The sequence below is a fragment of the Rattus norvegicus genome, chromosome 15, assembly GCF_036323735.1.
Source record: "Rattus norvegicus strain BN/NHsdMcwi chromosome 15, GRCr8, whole genome shotgun sequence".
Lineage (NCBI taxonomy): Eukaryota > Metazoa > Chordata > Mammalia > Rodentia > Muridae > Rattus > Rattus norvegicus.
This window is the reverse complement of record NC_086033.1, coordinates 14,254,067-14,278,224: the sequence shown is the minus strand read 5'-3', so window position 1 is coordinate 14,278,224 and position 24,158 is coordinate 14,254,067. Positions and strand designations below refer to the sequence as shown.

The window sequence follows — 24,158 nt, the reverse complement described above, 5'->3', positions numbered from 1 at the left end:
ATGAAGATGTAGAACCCTCAGATCCTCCTGCACCATGCCTGCCTGATGTTTCCACCTTCATGATAATCTCTGAACCTATAAGTCAGCCCCAGTTAAATGCTGTCCTTTATAAGAGTTGCTTTGGTCATGGTGTCTGTTCAGAGCAGTAAAACAGTAAGAATTTAAGAATTATTTAAGTATGTGTTTAAGGAATACATAACAAGCTGTGGAGTGGAATAAAATACTTGCACAACATATAGCCAATAAAATGCTTGTATCCAAGAAACACAGTTATTAAAATTTAGCAATAGGATTCTGACTTCATTAAAACCTGTTCAACACCTGGCCAGGAGAGGCACAGGTCCCCAATGAGCTCATCAAAGATTCTCTGCAGCATAGGTCCTTGGAGAACTGAAATTAAAGCAGGGTAAGAATTGCACGCGTCTTAGAATGACTACATTGCAAAATGCTAAACATGCCAAGTGGTAGTGAGGATGTGGGCCATGGGAACTCTTATTTGCCAACTCTCATTCCTGAATGCATCAGGAAAGATGGTCTGACAGTTTTATACTAAGCTCAACACAGTCTTTGGGAATCACCCACCTAGACCTTTTGCCAAATATATTGTGTAGTTACTGTAATGGATACATGACAATTCAACAAAGTCTGTGCAAATGGATGTATAAGGCAATGTAAACCATAAGGCAGACTAAGTACTGTGGTTGATTGGTTTATTAAGCCACAGCATCAACATGCCTAGGGTGTGGGAGTACACGAGGATGTACTTTTTTCTTCATGGGAAGCCAAGGTCATCAATGCAATCTTTGGAGCATAAGACACTCCAGATGAGGTGATGGTGACTTAGTTACTTTTCTCTGACTGGGGAAAAAACACCTTGACCAAGGCAACCTACAAAATTCAGTGTTTGGTTGAGCTTTGAGTCCATGATGGCAGCAGAAACATCTGAGAGATCACATCTTCAACTACAGCAGGAGGCACAGAGCATGCTGGGAGTGGCATGAGTCTTTTAAAACCTCGAAGCCTGTCCCCAATGACATGCTTCCTCCAGCAAGGTCATACCTCCTAATTCTCCCTAAAAAGCCAGCAATGAGGTCCTAAGTGTTCAAACCCCAAGAATTATGAGGAACACCCTATTCAAGCAACCACTGTTGAATATGGCAGAGCATCAGTTGAGTAGACTGTGGTGGCAGTAAGTGTCTGAAAGGTAGGCTATGAAGTTCCTGTAGCCCTCTCTGTATAGGAATGCTGGTACTGATGCAGAGAAAGAAGTTGGGAGGAACCACTCGCTGTACCTGACATGAGGCTGTATCGTACTCTGTTACTCCATATTGTGTAAAAACTAGACTGCATTTTACAAGCGGATTTTTTACTTCATTTTGAGGATAGAAGGACGGCATACAGGGTGGACCTCCAAATACCACCACCTGACTGGGACCACTCCTGTGACACAGACTGATAAATGGTTTCTTCCTACGAGTAAAAATGGTCCTGCTGCCCTGTAAACTTATCAGTGTGAATTAGTCCTGTAAGGGCACATAAGTAGGTTAAAATTGTATCAGGGAAACCGGATTCAAAAGCTTATCAGACACAGCAAACCAAGGACAGGCTGTGATCCACTTGCTTGCACCCATAAAGTGGTGCGAGTGTTGCAAGCCCTGCAATGGCAATGAACCCTACGATGGCTGATCTAGATTATCAACTCGATTATATTTAGTGTTAACTAAAACCAAGCACCTGGACAACCCAGTGAGGGCCTTTTCTTGATTGGATCGTTTGAGGTATGAAGACCTTCCCTAAATCTCAATCATTTGAAGTCAGAAGACCCACCCTAAATCCGGGCCACACATCAGGCACATAAAAAAGACATGGATGAAGAGAGATTTTGAGTTTTACATGTTTGTCCTCACTCTTCCTGGGAAGTTCATCTATCCTGTTGCCAAGGCATAACTTCACTGGCATTAGAACCTTCTTCTTTAAAACTCCAAGGTAGACTGAGGACCGGTTGAGATACCTAGCCTTGTGGACTGAACAGCTACCAGATTCTTGGCTTTTCCATGAGAAACCAGCCATGGTTAGACCAGTCTGACAACAGCCTGTGGCCACTCTAATAAATTCCCTTAAAATATATATGAATACTTAAAAGTATATAGAATCATTTCATCAGTTCCATTTCTCTATAGATCCCTGACTAACACAGCTTCTCTCCAGTGAGTGTATCCTCTGACACCTGCTATGTCCATGAAGGACTAAAGTGGAAATTCCTGGTGTCTTTGGAATCTCAGTTATGTCACATGATGTTTTGCTGGGGCAGACAAGTGGAAGGATATTTTGCTGAAGCAGACACAGGTGAGAGGATGTTTTGTATGTGAAAGGCTGTGTGATGTTTAGAAAGAATATACACATGACCCCACAGAGAGTGGAAGGAGGCTCTGGCATTGGATCACCTCGAATCCTGTTGCTGATCTTCACTTGTCAAGCCTTTGTAGAGAGTCACTCTCCAAAGAGCTTCTTGTGATATTCTGATGGCTTCCACAGACTCGGTTCAGAGCCTCGCAGTTTCTTCTGGATTGAATTGCCGTTGCTGATTCATGTCTGCTGACTGCTGAATGGACTGGACTGTCCTGTCCCTGCTGACTCTTGTTGGCGTTTTGCTACAGGAGTAGACTGCTGACAGTGAAGACTAGAACTGACCCAAAGAACTTTTCCTAAACAGATCCACGACCCCCATCTCCTCTTCACCTTCCTTTCTACTACCTCTGGTGAGTGGTGGGAGAGAAGGGAGGTAGAAGCTTTTAAGAACCCTTATTAATGTAGGCTTTAAAAAATCCAAAGCCTATAAAGGAACAACAGGCTGAGTTCTGAGTGGCCTTGGGACTTCCCCCCTCTCAGACCTTCACTGTCGATGTGGCCTACTTGACTCCCTGTTATCTACCCCTCTATCCGCTAGCCCATAACTTGGACCTGCCATCCCTACTCTAGACCAGGTTCTGGATGCTGCCCCTTTTTTGTGCCTGACTAAGTCTTTTCCCTGTACGTTGACTCTCTATGGCATGGTCTTCACACTACTGCTTCTTCCGCAGAGACTGGTGTGGACTTAGCATTTTATCAATGCAGACTCCATTGCATTTCCGGGACTCTGCTGTGGCCTTTTAAATTCTGTAATCAGATGATTATAGATACATATAAAGATATAGATATATAAGTAGGTGATAAATAGATTAGATAGATAGATAGAAAGATAGATAGATAGATAGATAGATAGATGATAGACAGACATATAGACATATAGATAGACAGACAGATTTACTATGAGCTGTGTGATACAAAAATTAATATTAATCATTAAGTTTGGAATAAAAGAACCTGCGGTAACCTCAGCCAGATTGCCAAAATAGGCAGGCTTACCTGACAAATTGCTGTCTTTGGAACTATGGCAACTTGTGAAATTATTGTTATCCAATAACCTCTGACCTTGTGGAGAAACATAAGTATGTCTATTTGTGTTTCTGGAATAGAGCACTCAGGACAATAGCCATCCTTGTTTGCCTGCTGGATTCTTCCTGCATAGTTCAGTCTTTTTTTCAGATCACCTGGGGAGCAGCCACCTTGACCTCTCTCTCTCCTTCATCTTCTACTGGTCAGCTATTGACTGAGTCCAACCCAAGCCGGAATGTAAAATCCCACTGGTACGACCCGTCCAGGCTGTCTCTTATTCCCTAGACTATAGGAAGCAGGAGCAAAAAAGGAAGTGACGTGAGTGGAAGGGGCAGGTTCATATATAGATAATGATGTAGACATTAAAATCATGCATTGAATTTGTACCATTGGCATTGTCCGCCATAGCATGTCCAGAACCACAGAGGTTTAAATGGAGTCGAGATTATCAAAACCATCTGAGTCCCACAAGGCTTTCTGCTGCATTGTGGAAGGAAGCACTGAAACACAGAAGGTCATGGGTTTTATTAATATCATGTTAACTATATCAGAAGTTGTTCTGTGTCAGCTTATGATTTGATCAACTTTAGAAGGCTGATAAAGCTTTGGCCACACTTTTGTCAGAGATTTAGACCATTGTGCAGAGTAAAGAGATAACAACGGTGGGGTTTAATGTGCTACAGATGTCTGGGACAGTGACTCAGGCTGCTGGCGGCCATCCAAGGCAGGAAAACTGCAGTTGTGATTCCTATTCGCCCTCTGCTGCCGGAAAGGAAAGGCTGGGCTGTAATTGCAGAGTTTTTAGTGATGTAAATGCAGCCACGCCTGGAGTGAAGGCTCGCAGATGCATACCATTACCACTAGCCCCGCTGCTCTGAGGCAACTCATTTGCAATCAGTTTCAAAGCTACATAGATGGAGAGCGTTCTCTCATAATAGGAAGCTCACTTTAGATTCTGCCTGCCTGACATTTTGATGAAAGGTAATGAGCCTCTTCTACCCATCAGCGTGCGGCTCTGGTAACAAGTCTGGTACTTTAAAAGAAGGAAGTGTGTGTGTGTGTGTGTGTGTGTGTGTGTGTGTGTGTGTGTGTGTGATGTAGGTGATATACGGTGTGTGTGTGGTGTATGTATGTGTAGTGTGGTGTATGTATGTGTGTGTATGTGGTGCGTATAGTGTGGTATGTTTATAGTGCATATATGAATAGTGTGTGCAGTGTGGTGTATGTGTGTAGTGAGTATGTGTGTAGTGGTGTGTGTATGTATTTGTATGATGTATTGTGTAGTATGGTGTATGTGTGTATACCATGTGTGTGTCATATGTATGAGTGTGTGTGTGTGTGTGCGTGTGTGTGCACACACACACGCATTATAACAAAGTATCAGCAGTCCTTTTACATTTGACCCAATTGCCACCACACTTCCTCTCTCCTTACTTATCTAGTGATGACTAGGACAGGCACATAAGTGGTCCAGTCAGAAGTGGACTTGAGTTTCAGCTCCCCCCGCCCAAGGAAAGCTAAAGATACTGGATGTATTTGACTCTGGAGTTGCAACATTCCAACTTCCCCACAATCACAAGTTCTGGTCCACCCACCAGCTTGGTTACCCAGAACCTTGGTGCACAAGAGGAGGAGGGAAAGAATGAGGAGGAAGGAAAGAAAAGCGACTTCCGGTGTGAGATATGGGATGGCCTAACAGAAAAGAGCAGATCAGGATGGCAGCTCCCCAGAAGTGCAGGGCACATCCCGGTGTCTGCTTACATACGGCCCAGTGGGTGTCATGGGGTTTTAGGACTGTGAGTGAGTGATGTCACTGGGTTCTGATTATCAGGTGCAGCCTTGGGTGTAGTGGGGGATATTGATTGATCCATGTCTGAAAGGCACTCAGTTGCTCACATTCTAGAATAGTGACAGTGCTGACCTCACAGAACTGAGAAAATAGTGATTGTTTTTGTCTTTGCTGTTAGACATGGTTGTGCAGGTTAGTATCAAACTCCTGGCTCACGTGACCCCTTTCTTTCAGTTCTTGGGAGCTGGAAAAACAGAAGTATCTATACAGGGTTGTCTATTCACATGGCGTTTACATGGCCATAAAGAATCTACTTCCTCACAGAAATAACTAATGGTTACTCTAACTTCACATTGCAGACAACCTCAGTGTTATCCAGACTCGGAAATTACAATTGAAGAGCATCGTTCCCTGGCCACTGACTGTACTTACGTTCTGATGTTTCCCTTGTGAATTTTGTTCAGGAGCAGTTACTGGATCAATGGACATTAGAGAGATTAGAGATAGTGTCTGAGCACCTGTTTCTGGACTCTGTACCCACCATTTTCTTTTCCTAAGTGAACTGATGCCACTGCCACTGCGGCTTCCTCCTCCTCCTCCTCTACTTCTTCCTCCTCTTCCTCCTCCTCCTTCTCCTTCCCCCCTCCTCCTCTTCCTCCTCATTATCCTCTACTTCCTCCTCGTCCTCTTCCTCCTCATCCTCTTCCTTTTCCTTTTCTTTTAACAAGATCAGTCACTTTATTGGGTTTGAGCCAGGGAAGGTGACATTTTCTATCTTTCCAGACTTCCAGCATGTAGACCATCAAGCAGACTTCCAGCATGTAGACCATCAAGCAAGCGTTGGGTTTCTTGGGGACTAGGGGGACATCCCATTCTCACAATCTCAAAGCCAAGAGCTGAAGGTAGGGCTGCTCCGTCCTCGCAGTCTGCTGGAGCTGCTCCTCTGTGAACTCCAGGAGAACTGTTCCTGCTGCCCTCAGGCTGAGGCCCAGCCAGGAGCCTGATGTAGAGATCACCACTGTTCCACACGCCCTCAAGGTGACCTACTTGGTCTCTGTGAGTGTGGACTGGATATTTAGGACCCTGGTCTTTTCAGCTCCTCTATCACATTCAGCCACATTAGTACAGAATGCTAGCTGAAAGACTGTAATGCCTCTGACGATTTCCTTACCCTGGGATCTTCAGGCATGAGGGAAGGACATCAAGAGCACCACTGAAGCCCCGGAACCAGGTTACTACAGCAATTAAGGAGGACCCTAGAAGTCTCGCTGCTGCAACCACCATGGCTGTGCTGACTAAAACGTGGCAGGGTGGGGCTTCTTCAACTTCTTTGGTTGTTTACATGATAATTGGAGTTTTGGTCTCATTTTAAGCATTCCCAGCTTTTGACCAGTAGGTGGCGACAAAACAGCCGTGTCCTCCGTACCTAAGTAGCAGTTACTGCAGAATGACTTTATTTCATGCTTTTTTTCTTTTAAACTTCTGTTTTCGTTTTGATTTCTTTTCCTTTTTCTTCACCTAATAAAATCCTAAGATAGAATGTTAAGATGCTACATCAAGTTTGTTTGAGACAAGGTCTTGCTACCTAGCCTAGCTGGACTGGAATTCACTCTGTCGACTCAGCTGGCTTCCAGAGGGATCTGCAGGGTTAAAGGTGTGGACCACCATGACTACTCCTGAATCAAGTGTATCCAAGCACAGGTAATCTAGCTGAAGCCTAAATATAAGGTATTCTTAAACGTCGTCACTTTGTTTCTAAAATACAGGTGTTTGGGGCCTTTTATACCACGCTGGTAAGAACTGTCAACGATCCTGGTTTCAATGTCACAGCAACAGTGTTCTTAGGCAGTCACTGATAGATGAAATTCTTCACATTGGGAATTATACACAGCACTTCCAAATGTGGAAGGGAAGGAAGTTTGCAGGCTAAATCGCTTGATGAGCATTCCACAGTGATTTACACGTATGGAGAGGGGAGCATTTCCTCCTTTCCACAGCGTGCATGTGTGTTCCCAGAGATGTTGACAGAACTGCAGCCCAGAATGCCACATTCACTGCACATGCTAGGGCTGGGGGAGGGGTCAAAATGGAGACCCCTGGGATTGACTGATCTATTTTTCTTGGCACATGGGGACTTCTGACTATACCATCAAGGAGAAGAAAATGCTGGTTGCTGAAGCACATTGTGTGTGTGTGTGTGTGTGTGTGGTGTGCCTGTGTCGGTGTGAGTGGTATGTTTGTAGCTATGTGGTATGTGTGTATATGTGTGTGTTGAGGTGAGAAGGGCAATGTTTTAGCATTATATAAAAGATTCAGAAGGGACTAGCAAGGGAGTCAAATGACTGTGGGGTCAGCACAGCATAACACCCTGCCTGAAGCAGGGTGGCCATTGGGGAATGGAGTGTGCTAAGTGAAAGAGGATGTTTACACTCACATAATGAGCACACAGCAGGAAGTATGCACTTACGAACCTGGAAGATGTACGGCATACCTCTAGATCAGTCGTTTAACCTGCAAGATGTGGGGCCACCGCCATTCAGTGACCCAGGATCTCTGATTAAGGTACTTATTTTTTCTTTTTTTGATCACTTCAAGTCTCTCCCTTGTTTCTAAACACGAGGAATCTGACCACCTTTCATTTAGTTTGTATCCCATTCTCCTGGATTTGTGCACCATCCAGAAACCATGCTGCCTGCCTAACCTGCTGATTTTATTTCCTTTTTTTTTTTTAATTTCTCCACTTAATCAGTTTGTTTCTTCACTTATTCTAAAGTGAGCATCTGTCCCTGATTTTTTTTGTTGTCTTATGAGAAGACAGCCAAAAGCCAGGCCATCTTTTTGTTGCAGGAATCACTCTTCTCATCTGTTTTCTTTATCTGGAACAGGACATTTACAGGCACGTGCCTAATGGGTTTGACAGTTTGAGTTCAAGTTGCAATATTGTGCATGGCCAGTAGAGGGCAGGAACACATTTCAAATAAAGCAAGTGGGGGCTCACAGGACGCACCCTCTCAGCTTGCTTAGTCTTCCTGTTGCCTAGGAGTTGTGAGATTGGTGTTTTGTTTTTTTTGGGGGGGGGGTGTTTGTTTGTTTTTGTTTTTGTTTTTCACTGCTTCATGAAATTTTTGGCCAGATTTCTTTAGATGGGGAAGTTTAAAGTTGAATCAATGGCCCTCTTAACTATTTCTGGCAATAGGCGTCAAATTTAGGGATGCCAGGCAATGCCACTTAGGAATGAGAGGACAGCTTTTTGGAGGTGCGTGTGGGCTTTAGAGTTCCTGAGCTCACAGTTTTATACGAGTAGTAGATAGGGGATGGTGTTCCGAGAGGATCTGAAATCCACAGACCCATTTCTTCAACGCTATTTTCCAAGAATCTGCTTTGGCAGTAGTTCTCTAGGGACTGAGAAAGAGCGCTAGAAAGCCAGACCCACCCCAACTGTCACGATTGTGTTCTAAGTGGAAGAAAGGTGAAGCAAGCAGGTAGCCAGATTTATGCATGGTGACCTGCTGGGGCTCTGGGACCCTAGTGTGGGCTTTTAGCAGGCATTTAAGACTATTCTGTGGCATAGTGTTCACTAAAGGTGAGGACTCTGGGGGAAGTTATGAGAGGCAGCAAGTCCAAAGGTCCTGGGGTAGAAAGAGCAAGGACACTGGCGAGCCCGCAGTGTGATGAGGTCAGAGGCTGTGGATTGTGGCCAGAGATGAACAGCGCCCGAACTTAGGGGTAGCAGGCTTTGTCAGAGACCCATCATTTCTTTTACCTACTCAATGGTTGCCATTTTACATTGAAGAGGTAACATTTGATAGTGGCTGTCCCTCTTCAAGTGACTCCCAAGAAGACTATCCTGAGCAGTTTATCTCAGAGGCAGGTTGTAGCAGGAATCTGATGAGCAGATCAGGGGTAAGGCCCATGGAGCCTTCTGGTTGAGAAGGGTGAAGTCCAAGTCTGTCTGCTGAGAAAGCACATCCCTCTCTTGGGACTGTGCAGCAGCAAGCAACAGAGTAGCCCCAGCTGAGACCAGGGGGAATTGGTTGCTAGGCAACTGGAAGCAAGTGGGACAAAAGGGAATCATGGGAGCCAGACCCCAAACTGCTTCAGGCACCTAGGTTTGCAGAAGAGAGACTCTCTTCTTCTCTTTTAACGTATGATTTTAGTTATAGTTGGCAAATTATAATCCCGTGCATTTGGCTTGAGCTATCCCTCCAAGGCATTCTAGATTGATGATACTCCAGGCTCTCTGCTTGTCTCTGTGGAAGATTTATTCACTTAGGAGCAGTCTCAGAGAGTCGCTCAGCACCCGCCAAGTGCAGGACAGCACAGCAGGTCCTACAGTGATGATGAACGACATCGTCGCTTTATTAATCCGTACCTCCCTTTCTCTGAATGTTTTGTGCTGTTGGCCGACATTTTATTAAGCACCTAATATACACAAGACGAAGTAGAGAGCCTCAAAATATTCTTTGTGTCTAGGAATGCTAATCTGCTTAGAAAGGTGATAAGAAAATGTTTTTGGAGAATGGCATGGTGCATGCCTCTGATTCCAGCACTCCTGAGACAGAGGCAGGCAGATCACCATGAATCCAAGATCCAAGACAACTAGGGATGGATAAAGATGTCCTGTCTTGGAAAACCAAAACTGAAAGTAAAAGCAATGTGCGCACGCACAGAGGCAGGGAATGTTCTGACACTTCAAAGGAGTAACTAGAATGTCTGCTCAGGAAGGTAATGAGACCTCTTAGTCACTTTCCCTCCCAGTGGCTGAGACCTAGTGAGACTAGGACTATAAGGATGCCCTCAGCTCCCTTCTAAGTTGTAACTTCTGGTTTTTCCCATGACCACTATGTGGCCAGTCAGACCCTTTCGATGAATTACAAAGCCTTTGTCCACATAAACTGGAGTGGACATTTGGACTTTTGCCTGTGACTGGATAACAATATGGACAGTGCCACTGGATGATTGAGGTCTCAGCAGGTATGCTGTCCATGACTGACTCACTGACTAAGCCAGCCCTCCTCACCCAACCTCTACTTTCTAAAGTTGTGTTTATACCACTCTGAGCTGTTACCACGGTCAGCTATGAGAGTGAAGCAAGCTGCCTAATACAGGGCTGGTGGTGGGTTGAGATTTAGTGTACAGGAGTCTCTCAGCAGGAAGATATTTCTATTAGTCTGTTTCCCTGCTGTGAGAAAAAAATCTCAGCAAAACAACTCAGGAGAAGAAAATGCTTCTCCTGCCAAGCTTCTAAAGCCCGGGGCTTTAGAAATTTGGGTCTCTCTTGGCAGAAAGGTCATGGGGTGGGGGGGTCTGGGCAGCTTACCTCTGGAGGCCAGGAAACAGAGAAGGAGGAAGAGAGGGAGTATGGAAGAGGGGACACACACATAAACACAGAGAGAGAGAGAGAGAGAGAGAGAGAGAGAGAGAGAGAGAGAGAAAGAGAGAAATTTCTAGTTACAGAGTCCTGTCATCTTGCCCTCTTCCTATGGGACAGTTCCATTCACATTCAGTTCAGGTATTTCTCCAATTCTCTCTATAAGGTTCCTCACAGAAACACCCACGTGTGCTTAGCTGCTTTCTAGTCAGCTGGACAGTCAAGATTAGTCATCACAGCATCTAATGCCATGTAACTTGAACACACTGCTACAGATCCTCTTACATTTTCTGTCACTCACACCAGTAAGACAGGCTGGGGCTTTAAATGGAAAATATTTGGCTTCCTCATGGGGCCTATACCATATGCAATGTAAGAGCAGATTCTAAAGTTGGGTATCCTAGATCACAGCTTGCATTTGATTATTTATTGAGTGGAAAAAACTACATCTGTTTTGCTATAAACTTGTAAGCAGCTTTGGAAATGGGGAGAGACAATGTTTACAGTAGAGTAAGAAATCAGCAAGGCTCCCAACAGGACCAAGGTGAAAGTTGACATCACTGGGTAGACAATCAGCAAGATGTCTGCAGATCAAAGCGCTTGGAGTCCAGCGAGTGTCATGCCACAGCCATGTAGATCGAGGGGGGGGGGGGGACATTTAGTTAAGCAATTGGATTCTCTAAATATTGGGAGTAGGGGTAGTGCCAATATGAAAACAGTGTTCGGAACTGGGTTTCTCACTGGAAAGCAAGGAGTGCTCTCCCAATGGTAATGTTACTGTCTCACACTGTGGGGTCTGCTGAGGCTGCATATCTAGACCCTACTGTCTCAGGCCTCTGTGGCTACAGTTGGCTTCATTGACTGCAGTGTACCTGGAGCCTGTGTCTTAGTTCTGCCCCTCCTTGCACCCCAGGAGCTGCTCTGGTATAGCGCTCTATCCCTGCTTCGGGCCCACAGTCACATCCACTTTAGTGTTCTTAGGTCAAGTTCACAGGAATGCCTGTGTCCCTGGCCTGGTCTTGCTCTGTTGCTTCTGCCGAGAGTGCTCAGCATCCCAACACTGCCTTCTAATTTCAGCCATGAGCCTTAGGTATTTATTGTGTCTGGGAGGCATGAGCATCCTCGGTAACTACAGCATCTGGACAGCAAGTTCATTCATTTCCCATTGAAGATTCCCATCTCAAAACCCATGGCCCCTCTGTCCATCTTCAAGGTACCAGAGTCCTACTCACTAGTGAGGGCTTTTCCCTCTTACAACATCAAAGTCTTGTGCCACAGAAGGTAGGGGAGAGTCAACACTGAGGTGATTTAAGTCTTGAGTTAGTACACATACCCAATAAACCTCTGCTTCAGCCTAGGGGCCAGCATGGTGAGCATCGGTGTATGGTGTGACAGTGTTTAACACTTCTGTGAGCTTAGATAAGACTCAACTTACTGGCATCCTGACAAGTAACTTCATCTTGTCACTGGCTGACCTTGGGGAAGGAGTTATGCTTAACCTCAAACTCATAAGAAAAGATTTCCCCAAAGTAGGGACCATTATTTTTTTTTTCAGAAAGGTCAAGAAGAATTAACAGGGGAGGAAAGATTATTTCACGTGCTGGGAGTCAAAATGGCTGTCTGCATTGGTGGCATACACTTGCAATATCAGCAATAGGAGGGTGGGGCCAGAGGAATTCCTGGGGCTGCTGGCTGGCTGGTCTAGCCTAAAGAGTAAGTCTTAGGTCCGTGTCAAATAAATAAATAAATAAAATATCCTAAAAAAGCCACACCCAAAGTTGTCCTCTGGTACACACACGCATACACACACACACACACACACACACACACACACACACAGAAAAGCAAATAAATAAGAAATGTAAAAAAGAATGACGTTTTCCTTCTCCTTGCCAGCCAATTGTTCAGTCAGGAGATGTCAACCGAGTGCCAAGTTGTGTGCACACTGTGCCGGAGGCCACCTGTGAACATCCCCGTGCTCTTTTAGCAAAGTGAAGCAGCAGACAGCCGCTGTGCCAAGCGCCCTGAACTTTCATGATGGCAGCTGATAGATAGCTCTCCCGCAGAGATGTCCTTTTCTCTTTGAAGTCTTTGCCCCTTGCCAGCCATTTTTTGCCATGGTGTGGTCACTGTGAGCAGCATCCATGGCCCAGTCTTTGAAGTCCTCTTGCTGAGGATGTGGCACAGAGCACAGCTCTTTGATGTTTGGACTTCTGGGTCGAGGATTCTTACGCTCAAGCCTGGTCTCTAGTCCCACCTCTGCTCTTTCTTGCCTTAGAAGTCATCGTCCTCATTTTAGTGCCTTGCTTGTATGAAACGGAAACTTACTTGAGTCGACAGAAAGGTGTACAAGATGAGCTCCTGCCGGGATCTAAGTGTAAAGATTCAGCAACAGTGCAAAGAAGCAGGCTGAGTCAGAGAAACGGCTCCAGTGACCTGAAGTGACGAAAAGGATCCACTGTCTGTATCATTCAGATATATATCACATTCCATAAGTGGAGGCATGTGGTCTCTGCAGCTAAATGGACAGTTGGCCCTTCATGATTCATATTCGCCAAATAAAATTCTCTGGTATCCCCCTAAGCTCCACCAATGTCTTCTTTTAATGTGCTTTTTATCCCCAAATATTATGATCAAAGCACGTATCAGTACCACCTCTGTTCTCTCAGATCCACATCTAGTCCATCAGCAAACCCTTTCCCTGATTACTTCAGCCTGCATCCTGATTTTGTGTCCCTTTCAAGTCCAATGTGGACATTGGTGCCTTCCTATCCTAACTGAGCCTTTGCAGTGACACTTTTGTCCCAGTTTCAATTCTTACCCTCAGCACAGCGCTGTTATACATGAGGCAACCAGAAGAAATATTTGTAAAAGACACAAACACAACTATTCTCCTTGAACCCATTAATGATTTTCTGTTGCAGTAAATATAAAATCCAACAGCCTTGATCTTGGCCTACAGTATTATCAGGACCCTGGATATGTCTCTAAATGTACATGCCTGACGCATGTGCATTAACCACTTGATTTCCTTCAACAAAGCTTATCCATCTCTCAGGACCCTGGTACTTTCTCTTGCCCTTTGGCCTAGAGCACGGTTCACCTGATAATTCCCATGACTGAGATTAGCTTCTCAAGAGGCTTCTGTATGTCATGGAGACCCTACACTCATTGTATTTCTTCCCTCTTCCTTTCTGTCTCCAACACTTACATCCAGGACCAGGCACAGCATGTCGTATGTTTATCTATGGAATATAAATCCCATAGAGGCAGGAAGTATATTGTTGGCACATAATAAATGGTGAGAAAATGCTGGAATAAGTCAGTGATTGGTAGGGGGGTGGACTGTAGATTATACAGCACCATTTTTCTATTCCATCTCAAGAGATTTCCCTGAATCTATATGCTATTTGATGGCCATCCCTTGTCCAGGAGCAAATAAGGTTACACTCTGAGATTGTGGGAAATGAGGCTTTGTGATTTTCAGAAGGAAGCTCGGGTGATCTAACCAGGAGAAAGAAGAAAGATGCCAGTCACTGTCCCATCCTACAAGACAGTCAATGAGGGTCCAGAGGTTACCTGGAAAAGAATGGGGGACAAGAGACATGAAGAGGGAAGCCAAAAATAGAGTCTGATCAAGGTGACAAATTTTATTTTTCCTCAAGGATGAATTTATACCATAGCAGGGGTAACAGAGGGAGGGGGGAGTGGGAAACATCAATGCAAGCCAAGGACACTGGCTCCTGTGGTCAGCTGACGTCAACGGGATGTTGGTTTCTCAGAAAGGTCACAAGTTTGTCATATCACTAATCATCCTGACCACCAGATTTGTATTAGTCTTCTGCAGCTGGCTGGGGACTTTCCATGAACCCAGTCATACTTAAATCTTGACTATGATATTAACATCAATAATGGAGGGTTTTAAGGGCATCCCTCCCAACAAGTCACAGCAGTAAGTGTTGCTTTGTGTGATTGCCAAATGAGATTGGTGTGAGGATGTGTGCAGTGCTGTGTGATTCCTGCCATGAACGATACAGGGGGGAATGGCACTAATGGGAGAAGTGTGGGAATCCTGCCTTGTAGTTCCAATATGGAACTACGGATTCACCGGGGGGTCAGGGGGTGTGACTCCCTTGAAAACATATGTCTTCCTCTATACATATACACCAGAAGAAATACAGTCGTCATCATATTGTTTTGAGAAATAATAAATTGGTAGCCTTATGGGGCAGCTTAAGAAAAATGGATATTATTAGACTATTTCTAATGATTGCTTTGGAAATGATTAGACATCACTAGTGCCTGCCAATAATCAACTTTTAAAGGGGGTAAAGAGGAAGTACCCACTTGCTTATTCTCTTAGGCCTTGACAGGGGGTCCTCCTTGAGGATCAGTTCTCCCATCTTCCCATGTAAACATCAGGTGGTAAAGCTACAGGAAGACCGCATCCCCAAGGGAGTGCATAGAGAGCATTCCGATGTGACAGACACATCAAGGGCATAAGAAGGAAACTATCTCTGCCACCAGAGTCCCTGAGCCTACCTGACCTAATCAAGACACTAATGTTCAAGTGATCACTGAGGAATAGATGTCGCCACCTTAGATAGCAGATGTCCCTCTGTAAAGAGTATAGCTGTTTCTTCATTCTAGCATTATGTGTGGGTTCACCAAAAAAAAAAAAAAATAGGAACCTACCATATTGCCATTCTGGATGCCTACATATAGCCAAACCTCTCAGAAAATCATAACGGACCAATAAACTCCTCCATTTTTTGTTAAGAACTGTGCAGTCTGGTGACAGTTGTGCTGAGTAACCGAACAAGTACTCTAGAATCACATTGTGACATGTGCTGCAGGGACGATGGACTGGTACTGAACAACGACTCGGCCTAGCTTTGCTAAGGGAAGAGGGGAATCAAGGAGGGCTTCCATGCGGAGTTGACATTTATGCAAAGACCCAGCGAGCAGAGATTCCACAGTCTCTAACCATAGATGCCACGATAATTACCCAATCTCCAAAATCTATTAATCCCAGTTCCTGGATTCTAAAATTATCCTATACATCTTATGTCCCTTACTAGAAAAATTAATAAGGAACATTTTTTTTTGACGGGAGCAAAGGGCATTATCTGAATGATCCCCAAGAAAGGCAGTGCCAACATCATAGGAATCATTTCAGTGCTTCCCTGATTAGTAAGTACAGCCTGAGTATTTCTATATTCTTATGAAACTACCTTCAAGTATAATTATTTTTTGTTTCTATACCATTCCAAGTAGTGTTCTTGGGTACTCAATTATTGAAAGCCGGGATCGTTCCTTATAATCATACTGTCATATTTGTTACAGGATCCTTTGACTTTAAAAGCATAGCTTTGCACCACATCTATGTTTTTATAGCGAGGATCGGCCATTTAGTGGATAGGGGCTCTCTCCTAGGGGACATTTGTGAGCTAATGGCACTCTTGTCCACTTGGCTGCACTTCACAATTTATACACTCCTCCTGCTTTGAGTGCTAAAGAGGACTAAAGGTGAACAAGTCTTGCAAGCCATGTTTCCCCCACCTTTGGATATGAAGACTGGGTCGCTGTGTCTCCAGGACTGTCCTAAGGGCCACAGCCGTTGGGTAGCTGAGCTTCACCACAAACTCACTTGTCATACTCCCTTCATGTAGGGAAAATGTTTGTGTTCAGGGCTTGGCAGGTGGAATATGGGGATGTGAGTCGTTGCCGTGAGATGGGCTTTTTCAATCATGTATCCAATTTACTCTGTACCCATGAGTATCAACTTCCTCACTGCTAAAGCAGAATTATCTGTACTCAATGGGCCATTGTAGCTTTCATGGGAGGTGAGACGTTTTATCAGCGCGTTTAGCAAGGCATGCAAACACGTTCTAAGCAGTGGTTCTCATTCTGTGGGCTGTGACCCCTTTGCATGTCACATATCAGATAGTTACATTATGACCCATAACAGTAACAAACTTACAGTTCTGAAATGGCAATGAAATAATTTTTATGGTTGGGGGTCGTGCAACATTAGCAAGTTGAGAACCAATGCTCTAGGTACTTAGAATCCTCATGTGAATGAAGTTTATGCTCTTAGGCCAAGTCTAGATGAGAAAGGAGCAGTGAACAGGCTCTAAGGTCCAGGTAATCCTGTTTCCTTCCACCCAGACTCTTTATCATCTTCTGCGCAAGTTCATTGACTTTATCAGCTGACAAAGTTATACAATGTAATAAAGAGTGTTCTTAAGCACAAACGAAAATGTTATCCCTGGAAGCAAATCACATCGCTGAAAATTCAGGATGCTTGATCTAGAGAGATGAGAGTACAGCATGGAAGGCAGCTGTGGCCAGAGTTTCTAACTAACCTAGTCTTCCTCCATTCATTCTGTCAAAGGACAGAAACAGTGGCCGAGAAATCCAATACAGACCTCTGCTAACAATACAGAAATGCCATAAAGGCAAGAGGGAAAAGACGTCTCACAGGCCCTGCCGGAGAGACATTGCCCTGCTGTGCATAGCGTACAGATGGCAGCCCAGCTGGATGACTTTGAAAAAGGAGAGTTTTGGAAAGTTAGTTAGTTAGTTAGTTAGTTAGTTAGTTAGTTAGTTAGACATAAGATAGAAGAGGTCAGAGTCTGTGGACCCATTAGCTGGTTTCTGGGTTAAAAATTAAGCCTACTCTATTGGTGTCTGGCCTTGATCTTGACACACTGTTGACAGTAACTTGGGTTTTGAACCCTTGGAGCGGATCTGCCCCACCGTGGATCTGAGTCACTTGGGAAACATAGGAAGCTAGAGCTAATTGGGTTGGTTCACCATTGAAGGCAGTAATTTAGTAGGCATGAGAAAAGACCCAGTCAGTGTTAAAGCACCCTCCCCATTAATTTCATAAGTAATATTAGGTTTGAAATAAAATGAATCTGTCAGATGGTTGAAACAATGAGGAACTTGTGTGTTTAATTATACATACACACTCACACAGACACACAGACACAGACACACACACACACACACACACACACACACACACACACACACAAAGACAAAGGACCTGATGAGGTGGCTCAGTAGTTAAGAACATTGGCTACCAACACAGATCATAGGATTTGGAGCATGGTGCATTGGCCAAGGGGCACGTGTGCATCTGGATCATTGATGATTTCCACACAAGTCGTGGAAGAACAGAAGTAAAGGTTTGGAATGACACATAGGAATGTGGAAAACCAGTGGAACACAGTGTCACAGATCCTGGGGCTCCATGAAAACCCTTCCTGTCTGCTTCTGGAATGCCAGGGGAGAAGAGAAGCGAGCCCAGACTTCCACACTTGAGGTAAGTTGTAGTCTGAGCTGCTTTTCTGTGATCTGTTTCATATTTAGTTTCAAGGAGAGGTTCACTGGAGAAAATTAACCTTAAATTCATGAACTATAACTTAACATGGCAAAATAAAGCCAGAAAGTCCACCTTTAAAATTTATTGTCAAAAATACAATTTTTTGAGGATTTTTTTCCTCAAAAAGATATTAAAAGATAAAGGAACATACTTAGCATTACTTTCACTAGTTTGAGTAAAACTATTACCCCAGGCCACAGTGGGGCTGTGTGTATTCAAAAGACACACACACACACACACTCACACACACACACTCCTACACACACTCCTACACACACTCCTACACATACCCATACACACACTCACACACACTCACACACATACATTCACACACACTCTCACACACACTCTCATACACATACACTCACACACACACTCACTCACACACACAACCTCAGACACATTCACTCATACATTCACTCACACACTCACACACACAGATTCACTCACACACACACACACTCCTACACACACTCCTACACATACCCATACACACACACACACTCACACACACACACACACTCCTACACATACCCATACACACACACACTCACACACACTCCTACACATACCCATACACATTCACTCACACACACACTCACTCACACACACAACCTCAGACACATTCACTCATACATTCACTCACACACTCACACACACAGATTCACTCACACACTCATACACATACACACACTCTCACAGACACATTTACTCACACACAGATTCACTCACACACACCCTCTCTCACAAACACATTCACTCACACTCACACACACATACTCACTCACACACACACTCACACACTCACACACATACACATATACATTCACTGACACAGCCTCACACACACTCACACACACATTCACTCACACTCACACACAAACACTCACACTCACACACACTCACACACTCATACACATACACACACACTCTCACAGACACATTTACTCACACACAGATTCACTCACACACACCCTCTCTCACTCACACACACACACATACTCACTCACACACACACTCACACACATACACATATACATTCACTGACACAGCCTCACACACACACTCACACACACATTCACTCACACACACATTCACTCACACTCACACAGAAACACTCACACACACACACTCACATACACTCACACACACACTAACACACATACATTCACACACATTCACACACACTCTCACACACACTCTCATACACATTCACTCACACACACAGTCACTCACACACACACACTCAGACACATTCACTCATACACTCACTCACACACACACAGATTCACTCACACACTCATACATATACACACACACTCTCACAGACACATTTACTCACACACAGATTCACTCACACACACCCTCTCTCACAAACACATTCACTCACACTCACACACACATACTCACTCACACACACACTCACACACTCACACACATGCACATATACATTCACTGACACAGCCTCACACACACACTCACACACACATTCACTCACACACAAACACTCACACTCACACACACACACACACACTCACACATACACTCACACACACTAACACACGTACTCACACACACTCACACACACATTCACTCACAAACACATTCACTCACACTTACACACACACACTCACTCACACACATACTCACACACTCACACACATACACACATACATTCACTGACACAGCCTCACACACACACACTCACACACACACACAAACACCCACTCACACACTCACACACACACACTCTCAGACACATTCACTCATACACTCACTCACACACACATTCACTCACACACACATTCACTCACACACACATACACACTCACACACACTCACACACACACTCAAACACACACTCACACACATACACACATACATTCACTGACACACAGCCTTACAACACTCCCACAGACACATTCACTCACACACACACTCACACACACACTCACACTCACATACACACTTACACACATACACACACACACTCACACACATACAGATAGAGGAGGGTATATAGGAGTATAAATTGAAAGAAGATAAGGATATAAATGAGTGTGCACATTATGCGTACGCAATCAAGTAGACAAAGACATTCTTTTATTGCATTTTCGATTCAGCAGAAAAGCAATCCCAACCGTTTGACCCTTGTCCCTGTTTCAGTGCGACGAGCCAGTTTATAAGGACTCATCTGGAACTCTCATTATGTCTCCCATACTTGAGGGAAGCATATGATTGAGACACTTTTGAAGCTGTCTTCTGTTTCTTTTGTGGAGGCAATAGCTCTTTGCTAGTTTATGTAATGCTGAACACTCTGTTCAACTCACAAATATTTGCATTTACTAATTATCTCGAGAGAAGATCTGAAAGACTGTGCCATGCCGAACCCATTTTATTTTCAGAACGTTAATGATCTTTACCTCTGGGATTCATTAGCTGAAATATAATTGCTGATTATATACACTGACTCCAAGTCAAATCCAAATCTTTTCAAGTCTTTCTTGATACATAACTGAAGGATTGTTTGCTCCCCCTACAGGTTGTTTCAGACTCTTCAGATACTCATATTCTCCAGGTGAAGAGAAGGGAAAATGACAGTAGACAAATTTAGATGCTTCCCATCGATGTAATTGTAGAGCCAGAAATGAGTAACCTCACCATTCAATCAAGTTTGGTTTGATGGGGAATACAGTCAGCTTGTCAAGATTCACAATCGCTATGGAGACTAACCTCTGGCATGGCTGCTAGAGAGTTTCTGCATTAGTTTATCTGAAAGGGGAAGATCTGCCCTAACTTGGGACCCGTTTTATGGGCGGAGGCCCCAGACCGAATTAAAAAGGAAAAGGGAACTGAGCATGCGCACTTATCCTGCTCTGTTTCCCGCTGAGATGCAGTGTCATTCAGTTGCCTCAGACTCCTGTAGCCACACCTTCTTACCCAGCCAGGATGGACTACATCCCCAAGCCTCTCTCCTTCCCATTGTTTTGTCAGATACCCACAGCAATAACTACCGTAACTAATCTATGTCGTATAAACCGAAGAAGAATAGCCATTCTGGAACTTTTTCAATCACACTATATGTGAAGGGTGTGCACCTTTACAGATAAGGGACGCTACTAGGCACCCCGTTCGTTGCCATTCATCGAGCAACGCTTTTCTGTGTGGGCCTTGCTACTAAAAGGAAATCAAAGCAAATGTAAGACAGAATCGCACCTCATTGGGCAGCTGCTCAGAAAGTACGTGATGGCTACATTTGCGGGATCCTGGGGAAGTATTACCATGTAGCAGTCACCGTTACCAAGAACATCGTTGGTCTCTTGGTGGTGTAATCTGCATGTACGCGCGTCATCCCCTCCACTACTTACAACACCTTATTGTGAAAATAACAACACTAAGTCACGTAGACCTTAACAAACTTGTCCTGGGCTGCAGAGATGGCTCCGGGGGTAAGATTCTTGCTAAGCAAGCATGAGGATCTCAGTTGGGATACTAAAGACCCACATAAAGCCAGATGTGCCAGCTTGCTTCTGTAACCTTAGTACTGGGGGGAGAGGCAGGAGGTTCCCCCCAAAGCTCACTGGTCAGCAAGTCTGCTAACCCATCTCGGTAAAGAGATACTGTCTTAAAGATACTGAAGCATGAAAGGGAGGGAAAACAAAGCAAGTATTGCAGATAAAAGTGAATTTCATGGCAGGCTTTGCACAGTAAATTTCATGTCATGAACATGTGCTAGCAGAGTAGATACAGGTTTCTAAAGGTGTAGCTTGTGATGCATAACTAAATGTGGGCATTACACAAAAATGAGCAATAAGGAAACATTTCTGATGATGTGCTGTCTAAAGAGTAACTCGAAACCAAATGCATCATGAACGCATGGTATTTCTCAGTGCATCCCATGTTGTACTGTGTGTTTTCTCTGTAGCCGTGCATGTGAACACACAACTGTGTACTTTGCATGGGGCATGACCTCAGTGGCATGCGACACAACAAATACTGCCTGAAGGATGACAGCTCAGACTCCAGACTATTACACATCAGGAACCGCAATATTTAAATGAATATACAAAATGTTCATCTCTTACGGAAACATCACTGTATAATTGCAGAAAATGAAGAATGTTACTACTCTCGTGTGACCATTCCTCAGTACGTAAATACAAAAGCAGTTCAGATTTTACTAGGTTAGACTTTTAAAATTATGGTTTGAAGAGGGAGTTCCAAGACAGCCAGGACTACATGGAGAAATCCTGTCTTGAAAAAGAAAAAAAATAATAAAATTATTATTTGATATGCTAGTTTGAGTTTTATTAAAAATATTAATACATTTTAGCTTTGGGATCTCCAACAGTTTCTGAAATTCCCTGAAGCTTGCCTCTACATGTTGTAGTGTGCATTGGTGCAAAATTGTCTTTGGGTCATTGTCCATTACACAATCAGAATATTGATCTATTGATCAACTCTGCCAAACCCTTGAAGAAGCATTGTGTCCTGTGGTACCACTTATTCATCTAATATTTCATTATTTATGTAAAGACAAACATATTCATCTCATTAGCCTGCAAATTTGCTCCCATCGTTAATGGTAAATTTATCTGTGTACAAGATAATTACCTTAAGATGAATTAGTTTATTATTTATTGTTAGTAAACATTTAATTGTAGACCTGTTCTCTGTATCTATTTACCCAAGGTTACTTTAGCATTTATTGGGTGGAATGGAGTTGTGAGTTGAAACTGAGTCTAAGACTTGCACCATATGGTAGTGGGGGTTGTAGCTCTCAGTGGTAGAAGCAGTGCGAACTCATGTCTTTCATAACAACTGGGAACTAGTTACAAATTTCACCCGATTGTTTTATCTAAAGAAAACATGGCTCAATAAACTTAACAACTTTTCAGGGGACCTAAACACTTAAGTGGCAAAGTAGGAATTCATATCTATACATTGCTTCTGGTCTCCTTGGCTCCTGAACTGCATTCTTCTTCTTCAGAGGAGCAGGAGAGTGACAAATGTCTCCCAGGAGTAGAAATGATAATAGTGGTAGTCAGAGGCTAATGCAAAAATGACAACCTGGAGTGACTGGGTGTCGTGGGTGTGCATGGGTCAGCCTTCTGCTGTTGATGTAATGGGAAACAAAGTGGTTTTTTTTTCATTGCCTGAAGAGATGAGTAATGAATTTATAGAGCCTGGAGCCTGCTGTGAGGAGATATCAAAGACAGAACTGGGTTGCACCAGGAAGAGAGGCAAGGCCAAGGCTGTGCCTGCTTGATTCAGGAGTACCTTCCCAGCAGGGGTGCACTAGATCCCTGCAGAGCACGGTAATGAACGGACTGAGATAATGATAGGTTTCCTGCCTGAGTGCAGAGTGTGCGGGGCACTTAGGCAGAGAAACTGCCCTGCAAACTTTCAACTGAAGGAAAAAGGAATGTGATTTTTTGTACATGCCAGTGGATCAGTCAGTCCGCTTTCTGTTATCGTGAAAATGCCGGAAGATAATCAAACTGAGTAAGTAAAGTTTACACTGGCTCCCAGTTTCCATGATTCGAGTTAGACCTGTGGTGAGTCCAAACGCTGCTGAAGAGAGAATTTGGAGCAGAGCTAATCATGCAGGCAGCACTGGCCTTTCTCTGCCTGTCTTTTTCCCACTTGGTATAGTGTTTGCATTCTCATCTAGTTGTCACAAATAGCAATTTCTTTCTTTTAAGAGACTAAATCTACATTTACACACACACACACACACACACACACACACACACACACTATCCTTACCCATTCATACCTTCAGGAACACTTTACTCTTATTTACGATTTTGAAGCAGAGCTGGGGTTTACTGAAGATATTTTAACATTGCCTTAAGCACAAAGGTTGTAACGAAAAAGAGCAGAAGAAAATAAGACACATACCTTTGGGTTCTCAAGGAAGTGTTGCACTGTCTTTATGATAGTCATATATAGGATTTGGGGGGGTGTTTAAAGTTGGTTTTCAAAGGGTGGATAAGGAATCTAAGGAGTTTTTAAGGTGGTTCCTGACAGCGGTGCCATTATTCTTAAGACTCTAGGATGCAGAAAGCTAAGCTATTGTTATGAAATTTGAGACCACTGGGGGTAAAATACCACTAGACTCATTTCAGATTATAATTAGCCAAATTTATGAAAGCTGCTAGCAGGGC

At 43.9% G+C, this 24,158-nt stretch overlaps 1 protein-coding gene and 1 pseudogene across 2 annotated transcripts in view; one reads left to right on the top strand and one right to left on the bottom strand.

Moving 5' to 3' along the window:
* Positions 1 to 24,158, top strand: part of Synpr (synaptoporin) — a 326,948-nt gene that overhangs the window by 52,584 nt on the left and 250,206 nt on the right. The gene's annotated exons all lie outside the window — the stretch shown is intronic.
* Positions 5,415 to 9,575, bottom strand: Oaz1-ps2 (ornithine decarboxylase antizyme 1, pseudogene 2; annotated as a pseudogene).